The following is a 13,250-nucleotide window of genomic DNA, read 5'->3' as shown; positions in this document are numbered from 1 at the left end:
GTGGGTAGGTCATCACTGCCAGAAAGGATTTTTTTACTTTTTTTTCGTTTGTTTGTTTGAGACGGAGTTTCACTCTTGTTGCCCAGGCTGGAGTGCAATGGCACAATCTTGGCTCACCACAAGCTCCATCTCGCAGGTTCAAGCAATTCTCCTGCCTCACCCTCCCAAGTAGCTGGGCTTATAGGCATGTGCCACCATACCAAGCTAATTTTGTATTTTTAGTAGAGACAGAGTTTCTCTATGTTGGTCAGGCTGGTCTCAAACTCCTGATCTCAGGTGATCCGCTAGCCTTGGCCTCCCAAAGTGCTGAGATTACAGGCATGAGCCACTGCGTTAGGAAATTTTTTTTTTGAGATGGAGTCTCGCTCTGTTGCCCAGGCTAGAGTACAGTGGGGCAATCTTGGCTCACTGCAACCTCTGCCTCTTGGGTTCAAGTGATTCTCCTGCCTCAGCCTGCCAAGTAGCTGGGATTACAGGCACACGCCACCATGCCCAGCTAATTTCTGTATTTTTAGTAGAGACAGGGTTTCACCATATTGGCCAGGCTGGTCTCGAACTTCTGACCTCATGATCCACCCACCTCAGCCTCCAAAGTGCTGGGATTACAGGTATGAGCCACCGTGCCTGGACGAGTTTTAAATGTTTTATACAGATAAGGTTTCATCATGTTGCCCATGCTGGTCTCAAACTCTTGGGGTCAAGTGATCCACCCTCTTTAGCCTCACAAAATGCTGAGATTACAGATGTGAGCCACTGCTCCCAGGCATCAAAGTTTCTTTATAAAAGGATGAGTCTGGCCACCTTTTGGCTCTCTCTTGCCCTCTCTTTGCCCTTCCACCATGGGATAACACAGAATAAGGCCCTTGCCAGATGTCAGCCCTTCAGTCTTGGACTTCCCAGCCTCCTGAATCCTGAGCCAATACATTTCTGTTTATTATATATAATAAATAAATAAAAACAAAAATAAAAATTTAAGTCACAGGCCAGGCGCAGGAGTTCAAGATCAGCCTGGCCAACATGGTGAAATCCTGTCTCTAGTAAAAAAACCAAAAATTAGCCAGGTGTGGTGGTGCATGCCTGCAATCCCAACTATTCAGGACGCTGAGGCAGGAAAATCACTTGAATCTGGGAGGCAGAGGTTGCGGGGAGCCGAAATCGTGCCATTGCACTCCAGCGTGGGCAACAGAGTGAGACTCTGTCTCAAAAACAAAACAAAACAAAACAAAACAAAAAATTTAGGTCACAGACAGATCCTTTGAGATTCTGATAGAGGTTCCAGACTGTCTTTCTGAGAAAAGAATGCATGGGCCAGATGCGGTGGCTCATGCCTGTAATTCCAGCACTTTGGGAGGCCGAGGCAGGTGGATCACGAGGTCAGGAGTTTGAGACCAGCCTGAAGAACATGGTGAAACCCCATCTCTACTAAAAATACAAAAATTAGCCGTGCGTGGTAGCGCACGCCTGTAATCCCAGGTACTCGGGCAACTGAGGCAGGAGAATTGCTTGAACCCAGGAGGCGGAGGTTGCAGTGAGCCAAGATCGTGCCATTGCACTCTAGCCCAGGTGACAGAGCAAGAGTCCATCTCAAAAAAAAAAAAAAAAAAAAAATGCATGCCACACAGAGATAAAATTCTGAAAATAATTTTAGTAGGTGTGCAGGCTCCCAGAAGTCTACTGTGAATTAACAGAATGTCAGGTTAAGAACCATTTGTCTCAACAAAATAAATAAGTTTAACCAAAGAACTATAATACCTGTTACTGAAAACTCCAAAACATTGAAAAAAAATATATATATGTGTATATATTTTTTTGAGGCAGAGTCTCACTCTGTCACCCAGGATGGAGTGCAGTGGTGCCATCTCGGCTCACTGTAAGCTCTGCCTCCTGGGTTCATGCCATTCTCCCGCCTCAGCCTCCCGAGTAGCTGGCATTATAGGTGCACACCACCATGCCTGGCTAATTTTTGTATTTTTAGTAGAGATGGGGTTTCACAATGTTGGCCAGGCTGGTCTCAAACTCCTGCCCTCAGGTGATCCACATGCCTCAGCCTCCCAAAGTGCTGGGATTACAGGTGTGAGCCACTGTGCTACGCAAAAGATATTTTAATTAATGAAAATACATCACATAGTCATGGATTGGAAGACATGATATTGTGGGTTTTTTTCTGTTTTTTGGTTTTTTTTGGAGATGGTGTCTCACTCTGTCATCCAGGCTGGAGTGCGATGGCACAATCTCAGCTCACTGCAACCTCTGCCTCCTTGGTTCAAGCAATTCTCTTGCCTCAGCCTCCAGAGTAGCTGAGACTACAGACGCACACCACCATGCCGGGCTAATTTTAGTATTTTTAGTAGACACGGGGTTTCACCATTTGGCCAGGCTGAACTCTAAATCCTGACCTCAGGTGATCCACCTACCTTGGCCTCCCAAAGTGTTGGGATTACAGGTGTGAACAACCACTCCTGGCCTATACAATATTGCTTTTTTATGGTTTTTAATTAATTAATTAATTTTTTTTTTTTTCAGACACAGTCTCTCTCTATTTCCCATGCTGGAGTGCAGTGGTGCGATCACAGCTCACTGCAACCTTGACTTTCTGAACTCAGGCGATCCTCTCACCTCAGCCTTCTGAGTAGCTAGGATTACAGGTGTGTGCCACCATGCCCAGCTAATTTTTGTAATTTTTTTGTTTTTTTTTTTTGAGAGGGAGTCTCACTCTGTCACCCAGGCTGGAGTGCCATGGCATGATCTCGGTTCACTACAACCACCATCTCCGAAGTTCAAGCAGTTATCCCACCTCAGCCTCTCAAGTATCTGGGACTACAGGTGTGTGCCACCACGCCCAGCTAATTTTTGTATTTTTAATAGAGATGGGGTTTCACTATGTTGGCCAGGCTGGTCTTGAACTCCTGACTTCATGATCCGTCTGCCTTGGCCTCCCAAAATGCTGGGATTATAGGTGTGAGCCATCACACCCAGCCTAATTTTTTTTTTTAAATAGATATGGGGTTTTACCATGTTTCCCAGGCTGGTCTCAAACTCCTGGGTTCGAGCGATCCACCTGCTTTGGCCTACCAAAATGCTAGGATTACCAGCATAAGCTGCTGTGCCTGGCCCATAAATGTTGTTAAGAGGACACCACTTCCTGCTATGGTTTGAATATAGGTATCCCTCCAAAATTCATATGTTGGAATTCAACCCGGTACCCTCCTCTCAACCTTATCTATGGGGGATATGTTTCAAGACTCCCAGTGGATGCCTGAAACTGCAGATAGTATCAAACCTTATATGATGACAATGCTCTGGAGCGCCCAGGACTAGATCTCCTCACTGCTGATTACTAGTATTGCATCAGAGTATAAAGCATGGAAGTTGGAAAACAAGTAGTATGGAAGAGAGGGTTGGAAAAAGCAAAGGCTTCTTTTTGGCATATCAGAATTGCCAGGATCACTACCCTTGCATTTTGGGGTGATTTTCTTTTCTTTTCTTTTTTTTTTTTTTTTTTTTTTTGAGACGGAGTTTCGCTCTTGTGGTACAGGCTGGAGTACAATGGTGCAATCTTAGCTCACCGCAACCTCTGCCTCCTGGGTTGAGGTGATTCTCCTGCCTCTGCCTCCCTAGTACCTGGTATTACAGGCATGTGCCACCACACATGGCTTATTTATTTATTTATTTTGCAAGATAGAGTGTTGCTCTGCTGCCCAGGCTGGAGTGCAGGGCATGATCTCGGCTCACTGTAACCTCTGCCTCCGGGGTTCAAGTGATTCTCCTGACTCAGCCTCCAGAGTAAACTGGGATTACAGGCACGCACCACCATGCCCAGCTAATTTTTGTATTTTTAGTAGAGATGGGGTTTCATCGGGTTGACCAGGCTGGTCTTGAACTCCTGACCTCATGATCCATCCGCCTCAGCCTTCCAAAGTGCTGGGATTACAGACGTGAGCTGCTGTGTCCTGCCAATTTTGTATTTTTAGTAGAGACGGGGTTTCACCACCTTGGTCAGGCTGTTCGCGAACTCCTGACCTCAGGTGATCCACCTGAAGTGTTGGGATTACAGGCATGAGCCACCGCACCCAGCCTGGGGTGATTATTAAGTAAAACAAGAGTTACTTGAACACAAGCACTGTAATACTGTGACAGTTGATTTGATAACTGAGATGGCTACTAAGTGACTAGCAGGTGGGTAGCATATATAGCAGGGATATGCTATATATCCTTATAAATAAATTTTATAAAGAGATAAAATTAACATTCAGGACAGCACAGAGCAGGATGGTGTGAGATATTAACATGCTACTCAGAATAGAAAGCAATTTAAAACTTATGAATTATTTCTGGAATTTTCAATTGAATATTTTGGACCGAGGTGGACCATGGGTAAGTGAAACCTTGAAAAGTTCACCACAGATAAGGGGAAACTACTCTATTTATGTGATAGCAGTAAGAGGTAGGACTTCTAGTGAAAGGATTAACTCATGAGGGCTCTGACCTCATGAATGGATTAGTACTCTTTTTAAAAAGGTTGAAGGTGGTCGGGCGTGGTGGCTCAGGCCTGTAATTCCAGCACTTTGGGAGGCCGAGGCGGGTGGATCACGAGGTCAGGAGGTCGAGACCATCCTGGCCAACATGGTGAAACCCTGTCTCTACTAAAAGTACAAAAATTAGCCAGGTGTAGTGGCACGTGCCTGTAGTCCCAGCTACTTGTGGGGCTGAGGCAGGAGAATCCCTTGAACCTGGGAGGCGGAGGGTGCAGTGAGCTGAGATCTCACCATTGCACTCCAGTGAGACTCCATCTCAAAAAAAAAAGGTCGAAAGGAGTGCTCAATGCCTTTTGTCCTTCAACCATATGAGAATGCACCAAGAGGCACCATCTTGGAAGCAGACAGCAATCCTTACCAAGCCCAAATCTGCTAGTGTGTTGATCTTGAACTTTCCAGCTCTAGAACTGTGATAAATAAATTTCTATTGTTTATAAATTACTCAGTCTAAGGTATTTTGTTATAGCAGCAGGAACAAACTAAGACACTTCCCAAATTAACCTACAGATTCAATGTAATCCCTATAAAAATTCCAACTGCCTTTTTTTTTTTTTTTTTTTTGCAGAAATGAATAAACTGATTCTAAAATTCACATGGAAATTTAAGGGACCGACCCAGAATAGCAAAGACAAAGTAGGAAAAGAACAAAGTTGGAGGACTCACATTTCCTAATTTTAAAATCTACTACAAAGCTACAACAATCAACAGCTGCTGTGGGAGGCTAAGGTGGGAGGATCACTCAAGGCCAGGAGTTTAAGACCAGCCTGGGCAACATAGTGAGGCTCCATCCCTGCAAAAAATTAAAAAATTAGCCAGGGATGGTGTCGCACACTCATAGTCCTTGCTATTCAGGAGACTGAGGCAGGGGGATTGCTTGAGTCCAGGAGTTTGAGACTACAGTGAGCTATGATTGCATCACCATATTCCAGTCTGGGCAACAGAGTGATGCTCTGTCTCGAAATTAAAAAAAAAAAAATCAACTCAGTGTGTGTGGTACTGGCGCAAAGATAAACATATACATCAATGGACTAGAATTGATCATTCAGAGGTTGGGCACAGTGGCTCATACCTGTAATCTCAGCACTTTGGGAGGCCGAGGTGGGTGGATCACTTGAGGCCAGGAGTTTGAGATCAGGCTGGCCAACAAGGTGAAAACCCGTTTCTACTAAAAATACAAAAATTAGCCAGGCATGGTGGTGTGCACCTGTAATGCCGGCTTCTGGGGAGGCTGAGGCACGAGAATCGCTTGAACCCAGGAGGTGAAGGTTGCAGTGAGCCGAGATTGTGTGCCTGTACTGCAGCTTGGGCAACAGAGAGAGACTCTGTCTCAGGAAAAAAAAAAAGAGAGAGAGAATTCAGAAATAAATTTGTAATGTAGTAACTTGAAATGAATACTGACTTTTTTGTAAAATTAGTTAAAATTATTAAAAAAAGAAAAAAGATGGGTCAAGTGTGGTGGCTCACTTCTGCAATGCCAGCAGTACTTTGGGAGGCCAAGGCAGGCAGATCACTTGAGTACAGGAGTTTGAGACCAGCCTTGGCAACATGTTGAAACCCTGTCTCTACTAAAAATACAAAAATTATCTGGGTGTGTTGGTGCACACCTGTAGTTCCAGCTACTCAGAAGCCTAGGTGGGAAGATCACTTGAGCCCGGGAGGCAGAGGTTGTAGTGAGCTGAGATTATGCCACTGCACTCCAGCCTACGTGACAGAGCAAGACTCAAAAAAAAAAAAAAAAAAAAAAAAAAAAAAGAAAAAATAAAAAAGAAAGAAAATAAAAAAAAGATGCTGGGCGCAGTGGTTCACACCTGTAATCCCAGCACTTTGGGAGTCCAAAGTGGGCGGATCACCTGAGGTCAGGAGTTCAAGACCAGCTTGGCCAACATGGTGAAACCCTATCTCTACTAAACAAACAAAAAATTAGCCGGGCATGGTGGTGGGTGCCTGTAATCCCAGCTACTCGGGAGGCGGAGGCAGGAGAATCACTTGAACCTGGGAGGTGGAGGTTGTGGTGAGCCGAGTTTGCACCACTGCATTCCAGCCTGGGCAACAGAGTAAGACTCCATCTCAACAACAACAACAAAAAAAATTAGCCGGGCATGGTGGCACACGCATGTAGTTCCGGCTACTTGGGAGGCTGAGGCAGGAGACTCAATTGAGCCCAGGAGGTGGAAGTTGCAGTGAGTGGAGATTGTGCCACTACACTCCAGCCTGGGTGACAGAGTGAGACTGTCTCAAAAAAAAAGAAAAATAAAAGAAAAGACATTTATATTATCTATGATCAATTGATTTTTGACAAGTTGTGAAGACCATTTAATGGAGGAAGTGTACTCTACTTTTTTCAACAAAAGGTGCCGGGACAACTGAATATTCACATGCCAGGGCTTTTTTTTTTTTTCTGAGACAGAGTCTTGCTCTGTCACTCAGGCAGAAGTGCAGTGGTGCAATCTCGGCTCACTGCAACCTCCACCTCCCAAGTTCAAGTGATTCTCCTGCCTCAGCCTCCCAAGTAGGTGGGATTACAAGCATGCAACACCACACCTGGCTAATTTTTGTATTTTTAGTAGAGAGAGGTTTCACCATGTTGGCCAAGCTGGTTTCAAACTCCTGGCCTCAAGTGATCTGCCTGCCTTGGCCTCCCAAAGTACAGGGATTATAGGCATGAGCCACTCGAGCCTGGTCAAGCGAATGAATTTGGATCCATATTTCACATGATTTGCAAAAATCAACCCAAAATAGAAAAAGATCAAAATGTAAGAGCTAAAACTAAAAAACTCCTAGAAGAAAATATAAGTAAATCTTTGTGAGCTTGGGTGAGGCAATGGTTTCTCAGATATGATACCAAAAGCACAAGCTACAAAAGAAAAAAAATAGGTAACTTTTTTGTTTTTTTTTTTTTTTTTTGAGAGCGAGAGTCTTGCCCTGTTGCCCAGGCGGGAGTGCAGTGGCGCGATCTTGGCTCACTGCAACCTCCACCTCCTGGGCTCACTGCAACCTCCATTCTCCTGCCTCAGCCTCCTCCCGGGTAACTGGGATTACAGGTGTGCACCACCACACGTGGCTAATTTTTGTATCTTTAGTAGAAACAGGGTTTTGCCATGTTGGCCAGCCTGGTCTTGAACTCCTGACCTCAGGTGGTCCACCCATCTCGGCCTTTCAAAGTGCTAGGAAGGCAGGCGTGGGCCACCACACCCAGCTGAGAAAAAAATGATAACTTGTATGTCTTAAACCATTTCATATTGTTATAACATAATATCACAGACTGAGTAACTGATAAAGAAGAAAAAGTTACTTCTCACAATTTTGGAGGCTGGGAAGTTCAACATCAAGGTGCCTGCATCCTGTGAGGGCCTTCTTGCTCTGTCATCCCATGGCAGAAGGTGGGAGGGCAAGAGAGCACTCTTGAGAGAAAGGGCAGAACTCGCTTTCATAACAAACTTACTCTAGTGATAACAAACCCACTCCTTTGATAACAACATGAATTCATTCATGAAGATAAAGCCTTTTATGATCTAATCACCTCATAAAAGTCCCACTTCTCAATAGTGTTGCATTGGGGATCATGTTTCCAACACATGAGCTTTGGAGGACACATTCAAACCAGAGCACTGGACTTCAACAAAATTAAAAACTTCTGGCCAAGTGCGATAGCTCAAGCCTGTACTCCTAGCACTTTGGAAGGCCGAGGCGGGTGGATCACGAGGTCAGGAGATCGAGACCATTCTGGTTAACATGGTGAAGCCCCGTCTCTACTAAAAATACAAAAAAATTAGCCAGGCGTGGTGGCGGGCACCTGTAGTCCTAGCTACTCGGGAGGCTGAGGCAGGAGAATGGCGTGAACCTGGGAGGCGGAGCTTGCAGTGAGTCGAGATTGCGCCACTGCATTCCAGCCTGGGCAACAGAGCAAGACTCTGTCTCAAACAAACAAACAAACAAACAAAAAATTTAAAAAGTTTGTGTGTCAAAGGGCATGCTCAACAAAGTGAAAAAACTCACAGAATGGGAGAAAATATTTGTAAATCGTAAATCTGATAAGGATCTAGTACACAGAATATATAAAGAACTTTCATGACTCAACAATAAAAAGATAAATAACCCAATTGAAAGATGGTCAAAACATGTGAATAGACATTTCTCCAAAGAAGATATACATATGTCCAATAAACATGTGAAAAGATTTTCAACATCATTAGTTTTTATCAGCAAAATTCAAATCAAAACCATGATGCAAACCACCTAGTAGGATGGCTATCATTTAAAAAGTGGAAAATAAGTGATGGTGAGAATGTGGAAAAAACAGAACCCAGATGCATTGCTGGTGTGAATGTAAAATGGCATAGCCACCATGGGAAATAGTTTGGTAGTTCTTCAAAAAGTTAAACACACATATGACCCACCAATTCCACTCCTAGGTATATACCCAAGAGAACTGAAAACATATGTGCCCACGAAAACTTGTGCAGAGATGTTAATAGCACCTTTATTCAAATAGCCAAAAAGTGAAAACAACCCAATGTCCATTAACTTATGAATGGATAAACAAATTGTGGTATATTCATATAACAGAATATTATTCAGCCATAAAAAGGAATGACATATTGATACATGCTACAATATGGATGAACCTTGAAAACATAATGCCAAATAAACCAAACACAAAAGAACAAATACTGTATGATCCTACTTATATGAACTACCTAGATTAGGCAAATTCATAGAGAAAGAAAGTAGATGAGAGGTTACCAGAGGCAGGAATTTGGGGCAGGGACTAGAGAATTATTACTTAATGGGTACAGACTTTCTATTCAGCCTGCTGAAAATGTTCTGGTATTAGATAGTGGTGACAGTTACAAACCTTGTGAATCTACTAAAAACCACTGAATTGTACATTAAAAAATGGTGAATTATGGTATGTGAATTGTATCTTAATTGAAAAAATAACAACCTTTAGTCTAAAGAGAAATTGTGCTTTGTTGGCAAAATACATGTCCTTAAAAGGAAACATGTTTGAAACACTATAAATATCCTGATTTGTGAAACTCACACACCTAGTTATGATCTCAAATTGCTCCTAAATTTAAAATACAATTATAAATATACATAGTTATAAGCCCTTATGAAGCCTATATTTATTATACTTATATATTTACACTTATTATATTTTATGGGTTTCTTCTTTGTAGAATAAAATCTGAACAACAGAATGTAACTTCCAATAGGCAATGGAACACACATAAATGCTAAGTTCTTTTTTTTTTTTTTTTCCTATTCCAGTAGTCTTTATTTTTTGGCCAGTAGTATATTGTTTAAACCACAACAACTTTGTATAATATTTAAAAATAGATTGTAATTAACTCTATTGTCCATATAGTCCTGTTGTAACAAAATATTTTGTTTTTCACTTTTTTCTTTTTTTTTTTTTTATTATACTTTAAGTTCTAGGGTACATGTGCATAACGTGCAGGTTTGCTACATATGTATACTTGTGCCATGTTGGTGTGCTGCACCCATCAACTCGTCAGCACCCATCAACTCGTCATTTACATCAGGTATAACTCCCAATGCAATCCCTCCCCCCTCCCTCCTCCCCCCTCCCCGTGATAGGCCCCGGTGTGTGATGTTCCCCTTCCTGAGTCCAAGTTATCTCATTGTTCATTTCCCACCTATGAGTGGGAACATGCAGTATTTGGTTTTCTGTTCTTGTGATAGTTTGCTAAGAATGATGGTTTCCAGCTGCATCCATGTCCCTACAAAGGACACAAACTCATCCTTTTTTATGGCTGCATAGTATTCCATGGTGTATATGTGCCACATTTTCTTAATCCAGTCTGTCACTGATGGACATTTGGGTTGATTCCAAGTCTTTGCTATTGTGAATAGTGCCACAATAAACATACGTGTGCATGTGTCTTTAGAGCAGCATGATTTATCATCCTTTGGGTATATACCCAGTAATGGGATGGCTGGGTCATATGGTACATCTAGTTCTAGATCCTTGAGGAATCGCCATACTGTTTTCCATAATGGTTGAACTAGTTTACAATCCCACCAACAGTGTAAAAGTGTTCCTATTTCTCCACATCCTCTCCAGCACCTGTTGTTTCCTGACTTTTTAAAGATCGCCATTCTAACTGGTGTGAGATGGTATCTCATTGTGGTTTTGATTTGCATTTCTCTGATGGCCAGTGATGATGAGCATTTTTTCATGTGTCTGTTGGCTGTATGAATGTCTTCTTTTGAGAAATGTCTGTTCATATCCTTTGCCCACTTTTTGATGGGGCTGTTTGTTTTTTTCTTGTAAATTTGTTTGAGTTCTTTGTAGGTTCTGGATATTAGCCCTTTGTCAGATGAGTAGATTGCAAAAATTTTCTCCCATTCTGTAGGTTGCCTGTTTACTCTGATGGTAGTTTCTTTTGCTGTGCAGAAGCTCTTTAGTTTAATGAGATCCCATTTGTCAATTTTGGCTTTTGCTGCCGTTGCTTTTGGTGTTTTAGACATGAAGTCTTTGGCCATGCCTATGTCCTGAATGGTACTACCTAGGTTTTCCTCTAGGGTTTTTATGGTATTAGGTCTAACATTTAAGTCTCTAATCCATCTTGAATTAATTTTCGTATAAGGAGTAAGGAAAGGATCCAGTTTCAGCTTTCTACTTATGGCTAGCCAATTTTCCCAGCACCATTTATTAAATAGGGAATCCTTTCCCCAAACTACAGCAAATACTTGAGGCATAGTCATGTATTTGAAGAGAAATTTATGAAATGTATAGATCATGGCTCATTTACAAAAGACATCATAATCTAGTTATTCCAGGCTAGGTTAAATGATCAAATTTGCTGTCCTGTCTAGCTTGTTTTTACTTCTCTATGTGTAATTGAGGTGGCTGAAATTGAGGATTTTTCTAGCTTTAAAATTCTGAGCTTATTTGATCTTATTGTGACTTTAGTCAGAGGAGTTTTTGAATTATTTTATTTGCTTGAACTGCATTAAAACATTCACATTTTAAAATTTAGTGATTCCTGGACCATAAGATCTGAAAAGGATGAAACTGCCCACTCATCTTTTAGTAAACTGACCAATTGACCTGATTCTAGTAAGAATTAGTCTGAAACAACACCACCACCTGGTGGCTTCTCTTCAAATATCACAATTTCCTTGAAGATGATGGTTTGGCCTCTTGTATCAAATTAGGACAAGTGCTTCAGTTATGACTATCCTAGGAAACAAGTTTAATCATATTGCAGAATATATGCTCAAGAATTAAACTAATATTTATGGCCTTGGCCTCAAAAACTTATTTTGGAATTTAAATATCTGTTTATTGGCCATGTACAGGAACAAAATAGTGAACCAATAGGCAAGAATATTTGCATTCATAGATCTTACATTCTAGTGAATGTAAGACAATAAATAATAAGCATAATAAGCAAGTAAATTATAATCTGTTTGGTGAGAAGTTGTATTAAAAGGGTAGGTTGCAATTTTTAAATAGGATGACATTTGAGGTGAGATCAATTCTACATGGTTGTCTAAAGAAAAAAATTCCAAAGACTTACAATCTAAACATTTAGTTTTGACCAGGTGCAGTGGCTCATGCCTGTAATCCTAACACTTTGGGAGGCTGAGGCAGGAGGATTACTTGAGTCTAAGAAGTCAAGCTCAGCCTGGGCAACCTAATGGGACCCCATTTCTACTAACAAATTAAAAAGTTTTTAATTTGCTTTGCACACCTGTAGTCCCAGCTACTTGCGAGGCTGAGCTGGGAGAATCGCTTGAGCCCCGAAGGTTGAGGCTGCCATGAGCCATGATGACACTACTGCACTCCAGCGTAGGTGACAAAGTGAGACCCTGTCTCAAATAAATAAATACATAAATAAATGAAAACCAAACATTTAGTTTTAATTCTAGTATGATGCTATAATTCTACTTCCTCAAAGACTTCATTTTAATAAGCAAGAAACTGTAATGCTAGGTCAATTTTTTTTTTTTTTTTTTTGAGACTGAGTCTCCCTCTGTCACCCAGGCTGGAGTGCAGTGGCGCGATCTCGGGTCACTGCAAGCTCCGCCTCCCGGGTTCACGCCATTCTCCTGCCTCAGCCTCCTGAGTAGCTGGGACTACAGGCGCCCGTCACCACGCCCGGCTAATTTTTTGTATTTTTAGTAGAGACGGGGTTTCACCATGTTAGCCAGGATGGTCTCGATCTCCTGACCTCGTGATCCACCCACCTCTGCCTCCCAAAGTGCTGGGATTACAGGTGTGAGTCACCGTGCCCGGCCAGCTGCTAGGTCAATATTAATAGGAATGACTACATTTTGAAAAGCAACATTGCCCTAAAGACTTATATCTTTCCTACAGAGTAATGGCTGTCGTTAGTTAGAATCACAAAATATACAGGAACTAACAGTTTTATTTTATTTTTCAACACCTTATCATGACCTTTATGCATTTGCGTTCCTATAAAAGTAGGAACTTTGCTCTTGTCATAAATTGAGAGAAGCAGTGGTGGAGGTAGGATGTAATCACCAATAAAGATTAGCTAAGTTTCTCTTGGCTATTTATGGCTTTGTTAATTATACATTTGTCTCAACACTTTTATTCTTTTTAAAAATTTTTTTAAAATATGGAACGCTTCAATTTGCATGTCATTCTTGTGCAGAGGCCATGCTAATCTTCCTTGTATTCTTCAGTTTTAGTATATGTGCTGCTGAAACAAGCTC

At 41.9% G+C, this 13,250-nt stretch overlaps 1 non-coding gene across 1 annotated transcript; it reads right to left on the bottom strand.

Annotated features, from left to right (window-relative positions):
* Window positions 1–13,147: 13,147 nt before the first annotated feature.
* LOC126931854 (U6 spliceosomal RNA) lies at window positions 13,148–13,250 on the bottom strand. Its single transcript, XR_007717968.1, has one exon. It is a non-coding gene; the product is annotated as a U6 spliceosomal RNA (small nuclear RNA).

The sequence above is a fragment of the Macaca thibetana genome, chromosome 11 (assembly GCF_024542745.1).
Source record: "Macaca thibetana thibetana isolate TM-01 chromosome 11, ASM2454274v1, whole genome shotgun sequence".
NCBI lineage: Eukaryota > Metazoa > Chordata > Mammalia > Primates > Cercopithecidae > Macaca > Macaca thibetana.
The sequence above is the reverse complement of the archived record's forward strand: the minus strand, read 5'-3'. Positions and strand labels throughout refer to the sequence as shown.